The 19,437-nt window shown below is 39.2% G+C and overlaps 1 non-coding gene across 1 annotated transcript; it reads right to left on the reverse strand.

Moving 5' to 3' along the window:
- Positions 1 to 11,099: 11,099 nt before the first annotated feature.
- Positions 11,100 to 11,206, reverse strand: LOC117201369 (U6 spliceosomal RNA). Its single transcript, XR_004483389.1, has one exon. It is a non-coding gene; the product is annotated as a U6 spliceosomal RNA (small nuclear RNA).
- Between the last annotated feature and the right edge of the window lie 8,231 nt (positions 11,207 to 19,437).

Genomic DNA, 19,437 nt, shown 5'->3' on the forward strand with positions numbered 1-19,437 from the left:
TTCAGAGGTTAATTAAATGTAACTATAAAAATGTCAAAAGCAAAATCTAGTCCTGTACACTGGAATGAAATTTAACAAAATGTTAATTTAGTTATATATATGTTTTTTTTTTGTTTTTTTTTTTTTGCGCTATGCGGGCCCCTCACTGCTGCGGCCTCTCCCGTTGCGGAGCACAGGCTCCGGACGCGCAGGCCCAGCGGCCACGGCTCACGGGCCCAGCTGTTCCGCGGCACGTGGGATGCTCCCGGACCGGGGCACGAACCTGTGTCCCCCGCATCGGCAGGCGGACTCCCAACCACTGCGCCACCAGGGAAGCCCTAATTTAGTTATATTTAAGCAACAGAAATAAAAATACATAACATTGTTTTCTGAATATTGCATATCTATTAGACTGTATAGAAAAATCGAGAAATATAGATAAGCATACAAAAAGAAATTATAATCTAACAAGAACTTCAACCTCCAAAGATCATCAGTTTCAACTTGGAAATATTCTTCCAGATGTTTGCCTGTGTGTATAAATATTCAAAAATAAATATTTTAAATAGTATAAATATATATGTATAAAACTTACATTTGTCCCTTAACAATGTAAACAACTTTATATATCAATTCATATTCTTCTATAATATCAACTTTGTAATAGAATATTATTACATTGTGTATCTATAACATAATTGCTTAGCTTAAACCTACGTTTTTCCCCAATTTACACCATATAAATAATATAGCAATAATAAATAACTTTGCTACACAGTACTTATCTCTGAAATAGACCCTAATATACACTGATAAGAACTTCATATACCGTAAAGAAAGGTCATCATAAATCACTGAGGAAGCAATTATATTTTACAAATGTGTGAAAAAAAAATAGCTATGGGGGGGAGGATCCTGAAGATTATCAATCAGTTCTATAGGTCAAACATATTTCAATATTTCAGACACTTTTAATAATTAGAAATAGGATGACATAGGTAGGTAAAGAGATAGAAAGATAGATAGAAATCAGCAGGTATTACAGCGAAATATTTATGTACTCTCTGGATAAGAAATGTATTTTCACACATGTAAAAACTGGTAAATGTCACAAAAATGTACTCATTAATTTGACATAAATTTTTAAAAATCTGATGGCTTAAATTTTTAACAAAAAATTAAAAGGAAACAATAAGTACAGTACCATATACAGCATCTGATTAATTGTCCTCATTTATAAAGGACATTTAAAAATCAGTAAAAATATAAAAGTTTTCAGGTTTCCATAGAATAATAGTGGTTGCTTAAATTTTGATATTTTTATCACATTCTTAAAAAAAGAAACCAATATTGAGAACAAACAAAATCATGCAGTGTCCACTTCAATAGCATGACTAGGAGACGGAGAGCAACCACACATTCCAGTTAACATGTAAGTCGGGAAATCTGCAAACAGCACAGGCTGCTTCAGAGTCCACATCTGAGTGCCCAGAGATTGCACAGAGAGTAAAGAAGACATTACACATATCAACTAGGAATCTCCAAGAAGGAGATGGTCACATCGCAAATAGGTGTGAGATCTGGTGGCCCTGGGCTCAGGCAAAGGGGCATTGTAATGAAGGACCTTGGAAAATCCATGGGAATAGGTGGAGCAAACAAGGAAAAATGTTGGCAATTACTGAATCTAGGTAATGGGTATATAAGTGATCGCTGTCTTTTCTTTGAGCTTTTCTCTGTTTGAAATTTTTCATAATAAAAAGTTGGGGGGAAAATCACTAAGAAAACCAATACCAAAAATTCTGAGAAGTAATTAATAAAAATAGAAATAAGGTCATTTGAAATAATTTTTCAATCTCTATATGAATCCAAAAAATGTGAGTTAGAGGGAGTGGCCAAGATTGTGGAGTAGTAAGACCCTGAGCTCACCTCCTCCCATGGGCACACCAAAATTACAACTATTTACAGAGCCGCTATCGATGAGAACATCCTGAAGACTAGTAGAAAGGATTTTCTACAACTAAAGATATGAAGAAGGAACCACAACAAGACAAGTAGGAGGGGTAGAGATGTGGCAGTCAAGATGCACACCCCCAGGTATTTGACCCACAAATGGGAAAAAAATCACGATTGCAGAGGTTCTTCCCAAGGAATGAGGGGTCTAAGCCTCACATCGAAATCTCCAGCCTGGGGGTCCTGCACCAGGAAGAAGAACCCCCAGAACATATGGCTTTGAAGACCAGTGGAGCTTGGGTATGGGATCGCTGGAGCACTGTAGGAAACAGACTACACTTTTTTTTTTTTTTTAACATCTTTATTGGGGTATAATTGCTTTACAATGGTGTGTTAGTTTCTGCTTTATAACAAAGTGAATCAGTTATACATATACATATGTTCCCATATGTCTTCCCTCTTGCGTCTCCCTCCCTCCCACCCTCCCTATCCCACCCCTCCAGGCTGTCACAAAGCACCAAGCCAATATCCCTGTGCCATGCGGCTGCTTCCCACTAGCTATCTACCTTACGTTTGTCAGTGTGTATATGTCCATGACTCTCTCTCGCCCTGTCACAGCTCACCCTCCCCCCCCCATATCCTCAAGTCCGTTCTCCAGTAGGTCTGCATCTTTATTCCTGTCTTACCCCTAGGTTCTTCATGACATTTTTTTTTTCTTAAATTCCATATATATGTGTTAGCATACGGTATTTGTCTTTTTCTTTCTGACTTACTTCACTCTGTATGACAGACTCTAGGTCTATCCACCTCATTACAAATAGCTCAATTTCGTTTCTTTTTAAGGCTGAGTAATATTCCATTGTATATATGTGCCACATCTTCTTTATCCATTCATCTGTTGATGGACGCTTAGGTTGCTTCCATGTCCTGGCTATTGTAAATAGAGCTGCAATGAACATTTTGGTACATGACTCTTTTTGAATTTTGGTTTTCTCAGGGTATATGCCCAGTAGTGGGATTGCTGGGTCATATGGTAGTTCTATTTGTAGTTTTTTAAGGAACCTCCATACTGTTCTCCATAGTGGCTGAACCAATTCACATTCCCACCAACAGTGCAAGAGTGTTCCCTTTTCTTCACACCCTCTCCAGCATTTATTGTTTCTAGATTTTTTGATGATGGCCATTCTGACTGGTGTGAGATGATATCTCATTGTAGTTTTGATTTGCATTTCTCTAATGATTAATGATGTTGAGCATTCTTTCATTGTTTGTTGGCAGTCTGTATGTCTTCTTTGGAGAAATGTCTATTTAGGTCTTCTGCCCATTTTTGGATTGGGTTGTTTGTGTTTTTGTTATTGAGCTGCATGAGCTGCTTGTAAATTTTGGAGGTTAATCCTTTGTCAGTTGCTTCATTTGCAAATATTTTCTCCCATTCTGAGGGTTGTCTTTTGGTCTTGTTTATGGTTTCCTTTGCTGTGCAAAAGCTTTGAAGTTTCATTAGGTCCCATTTGTTTATTTTTGTTTTTCTTTCCATTACTCTAGGAGGTGGGTCAGAAAGGATCTTGCTGTGATTTATGTCATAGAGTGTTCTGCCTATGTTTTCCTCTAAGAGTTTGATAGTTTCTGGCCTTACATTTAGGTCTTTAATCCATTTTGGGCTTATTGTTGTGTATGGTGTTAGGGAGTGATCTAATCTCATTCTTTTACATGTAGCTGTCCAGTTTTCCCAGCACCACTTATTGAAGAGGCTGTCCTTTCTCCACTGTACATTCCTGCCACCTTTATCAAAGATAAGGTGTCCATATGTGCGTGGGTTTATCTCTGGGCTTTCTATCCTGTTCCATTGATCTATATTTCTGTTTTTGTGCCAGTACCATACTGTCTTGATTACTGTAGCTTTGTAGTATAGTCTGAAGTCAGGGAGCCTGATTGCTCCAGCTCCTTTTTTCGTTCTCAAGATTGCTTTGGCTATTCGGGGTCTTTTGTGTTTCCATACAAATTGCGAATTTTTTTGTTCTAGTTCTGTGAAAAATGCCAGTGGTAGTTTGATAGGTATTGCATTGAATCTATAGATTGCTTTGGGTAGTAGAGTCATTTTCACAATGTTGATTCTTCCAATCCAAGAACATGGTATATCTCTCCATCTATTTGTATCATCTTTAATTTCTTTCATCAGTGTCTTATAATTTTCTGCATACAGGTCTTTTGTCTCCTTAGGTAGGTTTATTCCTGGATATTTTGAGACTACACTCTTAAAGGATGAACGCAGAATTTTATATTTTTCATTTGCTTTGTTGTATAGATTCCACATATAAGAGAAATCATATGGTATTTGTATTTTTTACTTGTCTAATTTACTAACTCTAGTCCTTAAAAAAAAATCCTTGCTCTGGGAGAAGAAATAGTTAAACAAATGTGCTGCCTTTTGGTCCCAACCTGGGGTAGGTACACAATGGAAGTACCCTGGGTAGGAGGTCCTGTGTGGTGGGGCAGGCAGGCCTGGAGGAGAGGATGCTTCCAGGGGCATGGGCACTGTCTCCCAGTACCCCATTGGAAAGCTGAGAAAGAAGAACTTCAAATCCAAATGAATTTTGCCACTTAAGGCAAATATACAGCTCGTCTTCCTACCTCTTCCTCCTCCTCGTCTTCAAAAACCTATTTTGCATGGCTCCTTTGTTCCCAGAAGCACCCTAATGCTGGCAAAGGCTAACAAGAAACATGAATTCTTGGGCAAAAATAATGACTCTGGGTCCACTGTTGGTGAGTTGTTGGTTGCTGATAAGGGATATTTATGCTGTGAATCTTATTTTGACACTGTTTTGGCAACTACTATCCATATTAGCTGTGGTTCTGAGACGATCGATTCCTTTACATCCAACTGAGACTTAACTTTAAACACCAAAACATTTGACTTTTAACCATTTGGGACTGGACTCTTCCCAAAGTGGAAGTCGAGCTAAGTGCATTATTTACTCCCTTAAGCCAAGTTTCCTGAGCATAGCTTTCCATTTTCCTGATGTCTTGACTCACAGTTCTTATTCAGATATATGTCTCTATATTCCATAGCTGTAAGCTGTTCTCATGTTTGAGTTCCTGATTTTTGTAGATTTTCTTCCTCCTCTGTGCTCAGGTTATCAGCGAATATGCCTCACCATCAGTGCGCCTGCCTCTAAAGGCAGTTTCCCTATCTCTACCAGCCTTTCAGACATCAAAGAATCAGAGCAAGTGAAGACCCTAGATATCCTCTCATCCTGTGTCCCACTTTCCTCCCACTTAAAGGGGGTGATTAAAAATAGCTTTTGTCCCGAATGTCCAAGAGCATTTGAATCCTGTCTTTGGTGAGTCACTGCCCTTGAGGTCCCCTGAGTAATAGACGGAAATCAAGTCCTGGTCCTTTTATTGCTATCCGTTGCAACTTTAGTTCAAAGAAATAGCCTTTTCCTGACTAACAGTATGGACATGCATGGGAGGGAAGCTGTCTCATTAAGCCATGCTCCCCTGCTCCTCCAAAAGTAGGAGGAAAACTGATCTCAAAAGCCGGGCCCTATTTCTAGTGGATTGACTCATCGAGCACCAGAAGGTCATGAGTAGCTAATTGTTTCTTTTCTCTCCTACGCCTGGATGGCCTGAGTAGGAGCCTTGACCTGGTACCCACTACCTTAGAATACCCCCAGGGCCGTTTCCTTCCTGAGCTCTCTTCTCTGACGTTCCAACCTTGTCATGTACTTCTGCCATGCTGAAGTGCAGGCAAGTTCAGTACTTTCTCTTGCTGTCTATCTCTCTCTACATCCATCTCCTCTAGAACTTTGTTGGGAGTGAAGGAGCATCAGGTTGTGTTGAATCAGGTAAGATACTGTTTTCAAATGGGGAAATGGAAGACTGCATTGAATCTCTAGTCTAAGCCACATAGTCCAGCCTCACCTACCAGAATTTAGCATCAGTGTTGAGGTTTCAAAGTATAAATAAAAGAGGTTTACTCAACTTTCCTTTGCCTAGTTCCTTGTGCTTGTAAATGCCACGTGGGTCTTCCTGGGTATCTTTTCAATGGTAAGATTTTGGCACCTTCTAATAGTTCTGCTAGCCTACCATCACGTCACACATCAGGTATGGTTGTTTAAAATCCAAACAAGAGGTAGTTTTAGCGGGTCCAGTGGGTATATTGAGTAGCTACATGGAGGAAAGATACAGTTTCCTGCCTGGGAAATGTCCCTAGTGTTTAGAACTAGAACTCCAAGAACCTCTGAGACCTGCAGGACAACCTCCTATGTGCAGCCGACAGGATCCAGTATTAACAGATAGAAAGTTTATATTGAGAGTGAGGACAGTCTTTTCAAGATCTTTAAATTCCACGGACAACAAATTTCTATAAGAGAAAGACATTCTCACAATAAAATGATCAGAAGTTTAGCGTATGAAATTTTTGGCCTTTAGGTTTTTGTTGCGAAATTTACTGCCCTACATAGAGTTCTCTTTTCTTTTCAGGTCCAGAAAGGAGCCCATTAGGCTTGTCCCCAGCCTCCCTAGGTCAGCCACATCCTGGGCTGGCAAGTTTGTTCTCTGGCAAAAATTAGAAATAATGATAATGTCCATTGTATATACTGCTACTGCCCAAGACGGTTTGAACCCACTTTTAAGAGGGAGCTTGCACTATGTATCAAAAGTCCTAAAATGTGCAAACTCTTTGAGCCAATAATTGCACGGGTAAGGGTTTGGTGTTGATTTTAAGAAAAAATATAGGTGTATTTTCAGATGTATTTATAAGCATTTCCCACATAGCATTATTTATAAGACTGAAGAATAGAACAATCTAAATTTTCATCAGTAAGTAAATAGTGAAATAATGATGAATCCATAAAATGAAATATTATAATCTATTTTAAATGACTGTCTAAAAGATTATATGAACACTAAAAATATTCAAGATAGTTTGTCAGATGAAAAGGTTGGTTACAAAACAATGTATAGTGTGATCCATACGCTCTCATATTTTTTTATATATACAGAAAAAAAAAACCATGGAAGAACATTCACCAGTGTTAATAGAATTTATCTCCCGAAGATATTTTTAAAATTTTCTGTTTGCTTATCTGGAAATTCCACAGGTGCTATCATGAATGTGTATTGCATCAAAAACAAGAAAAAAATTTCATTTAGTTGTTTTTGTCTTAAAAGAAATTGAAAACAACATTGATAAGCTTCATTGGGACCTACCACGAATATGCTGCCAGCAGACAGTAAAGGGGTTGTGGTGAGGGCCGTGGGAAAGCTCTTTTAAAGACCCTCTTATTTCTCATCAAACTGCCATCAGTTTCCCCTTCCTTCCTTCTTTGAGACTGCCTGGGGAGTTCTGCAGAATCTAAATTGGTTCTGAGATCAGGATGTTTGCACAAGTGAGAGTGACCTCTAGGGGAGAGATGATGTTGGTGGAGAAAGAAACAAACAAAAGCACAAAGCAAAAGAACATTCAGTGCCAAATGCCAGAGCGTCTAATAATGAGTACATTTACAATGCTACGAAAGCTCAAAAACATGTAATGGTAACTACCTGAGAGACATGTTGATGAGATAAGTCAGACATAGATGATTCATGGATAAGTAGAATTATCTAACAGTTTATAAGGCTTAATGACTTTAGAAGGCAGTTCACACGGTGCTGGGCCCCGTCTCACGCCCTCTCCACGTGTGAAGCAGGGACGTGCGGCAAGCTCACACACTGATTCTGCTGGTGATACATTCTCAAGTCCTCAAATTGTTGTGATCATGCTTAGAAGTGGTAGTAACTCCTGACACTACAAATCCGCCCCCGGGGGACAGATGTTCCCCATGCACACGAGCAACCTAATTTGAGGATTGAGGAGGAACACTGAGAATCACACTTCCCAGACGTCAATCTTTAAAACAACCAGACAATCCCTGCCCTCACCAATCTCCACCCCAGGCTGGGAAGAAGCAGCAAATGGGCCCTACTCCACGCTAAGCACCTGTGTTCATAACCAGGCCAATCAGAATAGACTTTGAGGGACAGCAGATTTTGGTTTAGTCCCCCGAGAAATAAAGAGGAAAGAGAACTGTCTCTGTACTGGAAATCTATGCAGAAGTTATTTTTCTCCCAATTCATGTTTGTAGCCAAGGCAAAGGTAAAGTAAATGGGGAAATACAGGGTTTGAATAGAACCCAAGAATCCAAAACTTTTGGGTGATAGGGATTGGAACAAAGATGCTTCTGTTGAAGGGATTTAGACACTATATCTCACTCCCAAACATGCAGACACACATCACATATCTGTTTGCATTTATTGATTTTTTTAGGGCCTGAGAGAGGTACCCAGGGGGAGCTAAGAAAAAAGGCCAGGAACCCTATGAACATTGAAGCTCAGGCTATAGAGAAATACATGAGAGATAGGAAGGGGAGTAGGGAATGGGGAGATGGCAAGTCCTAACAGAAGCTAGGAGGGGAAACGGGCAGACAGCAGTCCTGGAAACAACACACCATAAGTAAAGGGGAAATTTACCCACTGAGTCATAGGCAGCACACCTGTCTGAGCAAAGTCTGGGAGGAGGATTTGAACATAGCCTGTGGCCAGGCATGTGCTGGAACTCATCCAGTGCCAGCTTCCCTGGCTGCATCAGCAACCCCAGGGTACCTGGCTCTGTGTAGGCGAATAAAAAGTACGGTAATGCTGGACACTTGGGGAGCTTCATGAAGGGACACATCTTGTGTAAGAATAAAAATAGGGAGGAAACTTTGTCCTTTTCATTTGGAAAGGGAGGGTCATTCTTTCATAGCACCGTAAGGATCAAAATAACAGTAATGAATTCCCTTAATAACGTGTGCCAAGATATGGCTGCAGGAGGGGGACTGAAGTGAACTGGCATCAAGACCAGAGACAGTGACCGAAGCAATAGCCACTCCTACAAAATTCTGCTTAGAGAGATAGCCCCCAGGCTCCTGGCAGAAAGGGGTGAGCGACAGACATGGACAAGCAAGCCTGAGGATTCTTAAAATATCTGGGATGGAAAATCTGGAAACAATTGCAACATGAATGGGTGATTAGAGGGATTAAGGGCATCCTATCTGAGGTTATGAATACATTATGTCACTTAAACCCAGGGTGGTGAAACAAGACATATACCAGTTATGCTAGAGAGATCATCTCAATTCATGTCCCCAGTTGATGGGGCATGTTCCTAGAGTTAAAAATTATCCCCCCTGTGTCCTCATTATTTTCTTCAGATTATAATTGTAAAAACACTGAATGAGTGGTAACAATGAAAAGAATGGAGAAAATCGGAGCAGTTTATGGTAAGACTTGTATGGGATCAAATATAGTCATAAATTCTTTGACGATCCTCCCACCAAATGGTGGTGTCTATTTAGCTTCTCCTGGAACGAAGTCAACCTGTGAGTTCTTGGACCAAAACTATACAGCTGACCTAATGCTATGACAGTCTGGACCTCTCCTCGAACAAAGGCTAGCAACTGCCTCCTAAATCTTTGAGAGTCTTGAACGGCTGTGTAAGAAATCCAACTACCCTACTGGAGATATCTCATGGAGGGCCCTGAAACTATGTGGAGAGGGAGAGAGGCAGAGGTGAGCTCAGCTTGCAAGCCATTCCCATCAAGACACTGGTTATAAGAATGAAGTCTCTTGTCTCCTCCTGACCAGACCAGCCGTCAGCTGAATTTCACTGAATCATTCCAGTCTATGCCACGTAAAACAGAATTCGTGGGAATTCTTGACCCACGAAATTGTGAACTATAGTAAAAAGGGATGTTATTTTAAACCACTAAGTTTTGGGGTTTGTTAAATAGCAGTAGATAATTAGAACAATAGTATAGGTTTCAAATTCTACATAGTTTTTCCCAAGACCCTCTTCTTGCCCCCCAGCCTACTGGGTTTGCGTGTGTGTGTGTGTGTGTGTGTGTGTGTGTGTGTGTGTTCATTGTGTAGATTCCCCCAAGAGAATATAGGCTTTGTTTCCTGGAGAATGCTATAGATATGTCACCAGGAAGCACAGGAGGAACTCCATCAGTGGTAGAGAAAGAAAGCCCCTTAGTAGGGTTGCTTTATTCTCTTTCTCCCCTTAGACAATTCCCTGAGATCTGCTTCAGTCTGCTCTCACCATTTTCTTTTTTTTTAATTTTTATTAAATTAAATTAACAATGTTATGTTAGTTTCAGGTGTACAGAAAAGAATTTCAAAAGGAATAGATACATGTATATGTATAACTGAATCACTTTGCTGTATACCTGAAACTCACACAACATTGCTCTCACCATTTTCATACAGGATGACCCTATCTTGGTTTCTCACTGGGAAGCCCCTCAGTTCGTAGTTCAGAGAATTGCCTTAACCAGTTAGAGGAGATAATACTATGTAATGAGACTGAATAGCTGAGTTCAATAAGCCCCAAACTTCCGTATTATTTCCTATGCTTATTATGGCACTTTTTGTTGTGTTGAAAATAACTAACACCTATGTAGGTCACTTTCTGAGTTATAAAATGGAAATAATATCTACCTTCCAAGTACATCAGAGTTATTGTGGGATTAATTTATTTTATTTTGCCTTTCATGGCTTATTTTATTTATAAATTTTTATTGGAGTATAGTTGCCTTACAGTGTTGTGTTACTTTCTGCTGTACAGCAAAGTGAATCAGTTATACGTATACATATATCCCCTCTTTTTTTAGATTTCCTTCCCATTTAGGTCACCACAGACCATTGCGTAGAGTTCCCTTTGCTATACAGTAGGTTCTCATTAGTTATCTGTTTTATACATAGTAGTGTATATATGTCAATGCCGATCTCCCAATTCATCCCACCCCTCCCTTTCCCCCCTTGGCATCCATAAGTTTCTTCTCTACATCTGTGTCTCTATTTCTGCTTTGCAAATAAGTTCATCTGTACCATTTTTCTAGATTCCACATGTAAGCGGTATTATATGATATTTGTTTTTCTCTTTTTGACTTACTTCACTCTGTATGACAGTCTCTAGGTCTATCCACATCTCTGCAAATGGCACTATCTAATTCCTTTTTATGGCTGAGTAATATTCCATTGTATATTTGTACCACATCTTCTTTATCTATTCCTCTGTTGATGGACTTTTAGGTTGCTTCCCTGTCCTGGCTATTGTAAATAGTGCTGCAGTGAACATTGGGGTGCATAAAAATATGGTATTCTTCACGAATTTGTGTGTCATCCTTGCACAGGGGCCATGCTAATCTTCTCTGTATCATTCCAATTTTAGTATATATGCTGCTGAAGCAAGCACTATTGTGAGATATAAATGAGATGATGTGGGTGGAAGTTCTTTGTAAACTTTAAAATGTTGTACCCTTGCAAAGTTATCATTATCATTACTATTAAGGAATTAGTAAATTACAGATAGTGTTGGAACACGTGGGCTTAGCATTGTGTGATCTTAGGCAATTCACTTAACATCTCAGCCATTTTCTCATCCCTAAAATAAAAAGTGTTTACTACATAATATCTGAGGTTGAGAACCTGTGTTGGCACAGGCAAATTAGTGCATAATGTTCAAAGACAAATGTGGCTCCATCCTTGCTGACCAGGAATTTATAAGGCAGTTGTTAAGATAACTCATGCTAAAATGATAATAATTCAAGTTAAACTTTTTTATTGAACTATAGTTGATTTACAGTATTGTGTAAGTTTCAGGTGTACAGCAAAGTCAGTCGGTTTCATATAAATATATTATATATATATATATATATTCTTTTTCAGATTCTTTTCCTTTATAGGTCATTATAAGATATTGAATACAGTGTCCTATGCTATACCAAGTTAACCTTTTAAACACAAAAGTTCCCTGGGACCAAAATGTCCCTGACAGGTGATTTTCCAGATACTAGTATAATGTGCTGGTATCTTCTATTTATCCCTCCAGACCCAATCTCTGCCCTTGTTGGCTGACCTATATGGAGTACATCAATGTGCTCTCTTGTTTCAGGGCTTCTGATTGGTTTATCAATCAGAACGAGTTTATCAATCAGAACCAGATAAACCAGTCAAGAGGTTTATCAGGAGATGGGGAGAGAGAGAAAAAAGAGGTCAGGGTATTTATTCAACCTGCTTTCTCCCTATGGGTTCATCTGAAGATATCTCTTCCTTGACCCAAGGACACATTGTCTTTCAAGACTGCCCTCTCCACATGACTCTATCCTTCCAAGTTCCATAAACTACTCTCTCTCTCCTTGACCCTTTCTCCTGGGGATGAAAGCAGCTCATCTTTAACTAACCCTGGAATACTTCACAATCCCTTGTAGGGTAGGCAGCCTCCAATATGCCCCCTGTGGTCCTATTTCCTAGTCTCACAACCTTGTATAATCCCCTCCTCTAGACTTATTGATTCGCTTCTCTGTGATTGAGTTCTTCCCTTTCTGACTGAGAATTTCTTTATTTAGGGAGATTCAAGTCCACAACCCATTATCCACAATTCTGAAATCCTCAAAGTTCTGCAAGTCAAAAGTGGTAAATTGAGGGCAAATCTGACCTGAAATAACATGAAGCTATTTATAATCTTTATTTATGCTTCTTAGTGTGAGGTTCATAGTTTCACTGCACAAATACTGATGATTTCCACAACATGTTACACTGAGGGTATTATATTTAGAACATACGGTATATGCATTGTATTACAACAAACTATGTGAATTCCAAAGCAAATCCGGCCCCAAGGGTTTCAGATTTATTATAACCAAATATCCAAGCTTGGAGACTGTTCTGTCTCTTTAAGATGACTTTGCACTTCTCTGCCTTGATCCTTTATGTGTTGGTTTTAAGGTTTAAGTCTCAGAGAATCATTTTATTTACCTTGATTGCCAGTTGTGGGGAACTCTTCCCTGTAAACTCCATAATTGACAATTGTGGGTGAATAGTAGATCTGAGTACAAGGGGAGGTGGGTGTTAGTATGGAGAAGGAGGGGGAGGAAAGTCTTCATGAGGGTCGGTGAGTTTTCAAGGATAAAGAAAACTCTTTCCTTAAGGTGACACTAGGGTTCTAGACAAAAATAACAGCACAGAGGTGTGAGGCAACCCAGGGTGCATAGACTGCTGAAAACAGCTGACTTATCATAGGGGTTGGGATGAAATGGGATAAGGGCTGTATAGGAGCTGACCCTGGGAGAGTAATACAGGGGAGTCAAGGGTTTCTCACAGCAGAGAGAATTATAATATAGAAAGCCATGCAGCCAACAGTGCAAAGAGAATAGATTGGAGGGAGAGGAGGAGGAGGCAGGGGCCCAGGAAAGGCTTTTGCACAGGTCTAGGAGACAGTCTCAGAACTAACCAGTGGGGTGGAAAATGGAAGAAGAGAGAGTCAAGAAAGTTTAGAACAGAGATTCAAAAGGCCTTGGCAGAAGTTGGATGTGAAAGGGAAGGGGAGGAGTTAAATCTAAGTAGTTGATTATTGCTGGTAGAACAAAGTTCACTAGGCAGAAAGTTAAGTTTTAACATTCTTAACAGCTGATTACTTCTAATTTGAAATAAGAAGATTCTAATTTTACCAAGGTGGAGAGGGCCATGACCAACACACTGTAGTAGGCAGTACATGGACCTGGAGGTCAGCTGATCTCAGTTCTTTATTGTAACCTGAAGCAAAACATTTTCCCTCTCTAAATCTTAGTCTCTTTATCTGAAGAGCCTGGACAGTATCACCAGCTTGACAGGATTTGTGGCATGATGCATACAGTAAGGAAACAAAGTTGTGTATGTGAAAATTTCTGCCACTTCCAAAGTGTGCAAATGAATACTAGTTACATCTAAATGAGGATACTTGGCTCAGAGAGGTTAAGGGTCTCCCCAACATTGCAGAGCAGTAATGGTCCTAGGACCTGAGACTCTGATGCAGGGTCTCTGCTCTGATCCCAAAACCTCTGGAAAATAAGCAACATGTGGGCTTAGCCTGGTATATAGCAGAGGATAGAGACAATATGGAGAGCCTTGTCTTCACCATTCTGTTTTCCCTCACATAATTTACCTTTAGTAGAAGATCAATTCTTTGCCTTGTATTATTTATTGTCAACATGAATAATAAGTACAGAATCGACCACCAGCCTTTAAATGTCAAGGAGGTTAGGCAGAGGGACATACCACAATTAAAAGCCTACTTAACAGGATAAACAAATACAATTCTCTTGAGGGTGTTTTGTCTCACTTGCCTTAGGTAGTTAACTTGCTACAGATGTTGAGAGGCCATTACTTGAATCAATAAATGATTCCCACTCCAGATTGTGGATGGCTATGCACAGGATTTATTTTTAAGTTGGCCAGAAAATCCTAATTTATTTTCTAATTGATATCAGCTGTTTCATCTGCCCTGTAAACTCATGGCTCTGAAATATCAAGGGCATTTTTCTATCACTGCCAGGGCTCAAAAATGGCTGATATCAAGTCACTGCCGATGACCTCACATGGTCATTGACCAGCTAGCTATGATAGGCCAACTGTGTATTTGGTGAGCTGGTGTTCATTTGTTCACACCCAGAGGAAAAAGCAATTTGATGATGTGCATTGCTGGACAGGCAGGGGTTACAACTCTGCTTTGGCTTCTTTTTATCTTTATAATCTTTTGAGGATTGCTAACTTAACTTCTGGAATGTTAGAAGTCTTTGGAAATGGAAGTGATGACACATTTCTTATAAAGAAGTTGGCAAACTGGTACATAGTAGGTGCTCAATTAATATGATATTTTGTCCTTCAGACAGAATGTGAGTGTTTCAGTTGTAAGAGCTTTACAACTTTCATGCATTTCCAGTTCTCTTCTAGGTCTTCTTCTCACCTTCAAGGACTAGGATTGGACTATTGCTCTTTCTCTATAGGAATAAGGCTTAGCCTGGACTTGGCTCCCACATTGTCCTTTATATCTAATAGTGAACTGGAACCATTAAGCATTAATTCTAAAACCCCATATAATCCTCCTTGAATCATATTTTTTGTACCAAAGAATCAATTTGGCTGAATTTTTACTGAGGCCACTTAGACAAAACTTCTATTGATTTATTTTACTTTGTTTTATATCTAAAACTGGTTTATACATTTGGTTCATATATACTTGGTTTATACTTTTGGAGTAAAGCTAGGTAGCAGGGTTACTAGGCTGTGAGTTCCTTAAGTTAGAGACTTCTACCTAGCTTTATACATCTGGTCTTCACACAAGACTTAGAACAAGGTACAGAGAATGTTTCTGATTTGTCTTGTTTGAAGGTTTTCCTACCCTCTGGCCACATGGCTACAAGTGTGATCTTCAAGTCCACTCATCCAGAGTCACTTAACTCATGTTTTGCTTTTAACATTTCTTGGGTTTTTACTTTAAAGGCTCTGTTCCATTCAATAACACCCTAGTGTGACTCAGAAACTCTCAAATGACATACTAAATGCTCTCTAAAATATATTAAAAGTTTATCTCTGGATAAAACTTAGGATAAGCAAAGTGCTTTAAAAACAAACCAAAGACATGCAATTTAAAGTGTTTGTTCAGTTTAAAAATACATTGGAGATTGCTTATTGGTAGGAAATGACCCAAGAAGAGATAGGCCAAATAATTCCACCTCTCTCTTCTTCTGTCCCCTTCCATATAGTTTTGATATGCATGTATAAAAATAATAAGGATAGCTAACATTTATTAGCTATGAATGGCTAAGATACTAGGAGCTCCTGCTATGTACCAGGCCCCAACCTAAAGGTTTTTCATGTTTAACTATTTGTTTCTATAATAGTCTCATAGGGCAGGTGCTGTCATTGTCTCCATTTTATAATTGAGGAAATTGGTGCACAGAAGGTTTAAATAACTTGCCCAAGGTCACACAACTGGTATGTTGTATAGACAGGATTTAAACAGAAGTAGTCAGATTCTAAGTTTAAACAGCAGAAATAGTCAATATCAAATGTATTATCCAAAGGATACAAGAAGCTAACATCCACTGGAAAGGCACACTTGTCATGAACTTCCAATAAGAAGTGTAGCCATACATTTCAATGTCAAATAATTCCTTTCAAATGAGGCCAGAACAAGAGGAACCATACATCTTAGGCAACGCTAAGCTTAGACAAGAAAAATATTGAAAATCTTTATTGTCATTATCATTATTAAATATTATATAAGCATTTAAAATGTTCATAAATATTTATTTGAATTATATACTTATAAATTGTATGTGTACATGCACATGTGTGCATGTGTGTATCATATGTACCTATACTTACAGGGCTATATAGTGAGAGATATATATATTATATGGATGTATAGCACATGTCTCAGACATCTATATATTCATCGTATATACTATAGATGTATGAGTAATATAACTCAACCTAATTTAAGTATGTTATTAAAGGGTTATGTTGCAAACACCTCTTGTTCATCTCTTCCAGTACTCTTGGCCATACCTCTCATTGTAATTACCTCTACAGGGGCAAGTTCTATAGTCTTCCAGAAATTTCTGACAAGTGCAGCCTAATATTTTCCTGTTTTAGACCCCTCTCACTTCCTATCTTTGGGCATCTCTGGAACAGTTAGCACTCACAAATGAAATCTGGGGAAGCAGACATTCTGTACAACAATGCTGACCCATGAGACTGGCAGCTAACAGAAAACTGCTTCTCCCTTTCTTCCCCAGACTGATGATTCTGAGATACATTTCATAAAGTTTCCCAAAGGCTCATGCACAGTATGAAGTGACCAGCCACCCATTGGGTGGCCAACTTACGGTGCAGTTGGATTTCCCTCCTTTCCTGCTTCATTCCCCTATCCCTTGCTTCTCCTTTTTGCAATCACATTCTCGAATTAACCACTCATCATAAACCTTCACCTCAGATTTTGCTTTGGGGGCTCCCAGGCTAAGATGAGCACTATTTAAGTTATATTTTCTCTATTCAATTATTTATTATATTGCTAAGATATAGTAAAAATTAGAACTTCAACAAGTAACGCTGTAGGTTTCATTGCCTGTCAAGGGTCATCATTTCAGTTTATAGATTTTAAAAATAAGAACTTTCTGTGGTAACAGGTTGCAGGCTGTGAAACATTATTTCAAGCCAGCAATGGTCTGGTGATCAGTCTATGAAATAGTGATTTATGTCACATGTATCTGGAAAACAAATTGAAGTCATTCTCCAAGCCAGATCCCTGTTTCAAGAAATATTATATGGTATCATATACAAGTCCTGGTGGGAACATTATGACTTTTAAAGGGCATGCATTTTATTAAATGTATAACATAGCTATGTAAAATATTAGTGAGGGTGTTGTTGGGCTCATTCGAAATGAAAACAAATGAGGAGGAGGATGGATGAGTGTGGGATGATATATTGTGATTCCACTGTCATGTGGCAGTTTCTTTTGCTGACTCAAGTTTAAAATCAGAATACTTCTCTGCCTAGCAAGCAAACGTTGCCATTTCTTAGTGACTATTAATAATTTGGGGAGTGGAGAAGGAAGAGAGCAGGCCAAAATGTCATAGTGGGCATATTGGTCATTGATTGCTTAGGATCCTCTAGGGCAGGGTTTTTCAACCTCAGCACTATTGCTGTCTCTCTGCTGGATAATTTTTGTTGCAAGGAGCTGTCCTGTGCATTATTGGATGTTTAGCAGCATCTGTGGGCTTGGCCCACTAGATTCCAGTAGTATCACCCCCATCCAAGCCATGACAACAAAAAATGTCTACAGACATTGCTAAGTGTTCGCTGTGGAACAAAATCTTTCCCAGTTGAGAAACACTGCTTTAGGACAATGCAGATGCTGATTGACTGGTGTGTTGGGAGGTCCTCCACACAGAACAGAGGGGTTCAAGGTCTTAGAATGAGGTTCTTCTGAGAAGATCTGAGACAGTGAAACAGTCAAATTAAAGCAAGGTTTACTAATACTCCACATATGTGCAGTAGGTAAAGATAAGTAGCCTAAAACTTTTCTCGGACTTTGGTGGTACATAAAAGTCACCTAGAGAGCTTGCTTAAAACAGATGCCTGAATCCCACCCTCAGCAAGTCTGATTCAGTAATTCTGATGTCCTGATGAACCTGATTCAATAAGCCCAATGCTTTGCATTTCTCATGATCTCCTAGATGATGCCGATGCTGTGGGTTTGTGAACCACCCTTTAAGTAGCCTTGGGCTCAAAGTCAAAAGACCCTGACTTCGGGCAATTCACTTAAACCCTATTATTTTCCATTTTAAGTAGAATGGGATACTTACGTAGATAAAAGATAAATAAGCAATAAAGGGAAGAGGGGACAGGATAGAAATACATAAAGGATGTTAACTGCCTTGTTCACCACCACTGTCACACAGCTGCACTCAAAATGTATCCTTTAAATGAATTAGTAATATATAACTCTGAGATGAAAAAGAAGATAGCATGAATCAAAACACTGTTTGGAAATTGCAACAGTGTTTAATTTTTGCTGATTATTAATGTATGTTTTATCTATTAATAATAAATACTTTGCTTTATGAATTTATTTGTGTTGTTCTTCCTGCACATTTCATTAATCCTTGGGGACCATGAGAAGCAATGTATTGTCCAAAGGCAAGACAAAAAGAAAAAGAAACGTATGTTGAGACTTGCATTGCCATTACAAATTGAGTAAATCAAGTATTCTCTTGTCTCACTTCCTACCCATGTGGCACTGTTCATCCATGTGCACCGCCTGGCTTCTAGGCCACTTCATGTACCTATGGATAGACCAATGAGGTGGGTCATGAGCTTACAGGTGTTCATATCTAATCTTGTTTCTGTTACTCGAGTCCCCATCTATGACCCTATGGGTAGGCAAATGGTCTAAAGTGTTCCAATCCCCCTGTTGCCCCATTAACTGGACAAAGGGGTGGGCATGTTCTGTGATTAGTTTTTATGTGTCAACTTGGCTAGTTTATAGGGCCCAGTTATTTAATCAAACACTAATCTATATGTTTCTGTGAAGCTATTGTGTAGATGTGGTTACATCTAAAATCAGCTGACCTTAAGTAACCATTACCTTTGACAATGTGGGTAAGCCTCATTAAATCATTTGCAGGCTTTAAGAGCAAAATCTGGAATTTCCCAAAGAAGAAACCCTGCCCCAAGTTTGCAGCATTAATTCTTGCTTGAGTTTTCAGCCTGCCAGCCTTCCCTACAATGTGTGTAGTGTATATATGCATCCTAGTTGTTCTGTTTCTCTAGAGAACTCTGACTGATACAGTATGTGACTGAGCTTTGACTCAATCAGAATCCTTCCCCAGGATTTTTTAAATCCCCTTTTATCTCTGAACATGAATTTTCAAGGATGTGGTAGAGCCGTGAGCAAATATAGGGTCGGCTGGTTTGAGAGCAATGAAGCCAATATGCAAAGATGCAAAAGTCAGAGATGGAGACAGAGCATCTCAACAGACAGAGAACACCCAAACCCTGACCCAGGGTATTCTGAGGTCAGCTGTAACTTCTTTCTTGCAAGAAGTCAGTACTGGAGTTCCAGTTCTGTTTTTTTTCTCAGTGACTCTCTTGATTATT

Source organism: Orcinus orca, chromosome 9 (genome assembly GCF_937001465.1).
Source record: "Orcinus orca chromosome 9, mOrcOrc1.1, whole genome shotgun sequence".
NCBI classification, from domain to species: Eukaryota; Metazoa; Chordata; class Mammalia; order Artiodactyla; family Delphinidae; genus Orcinus; species Orcinus orca.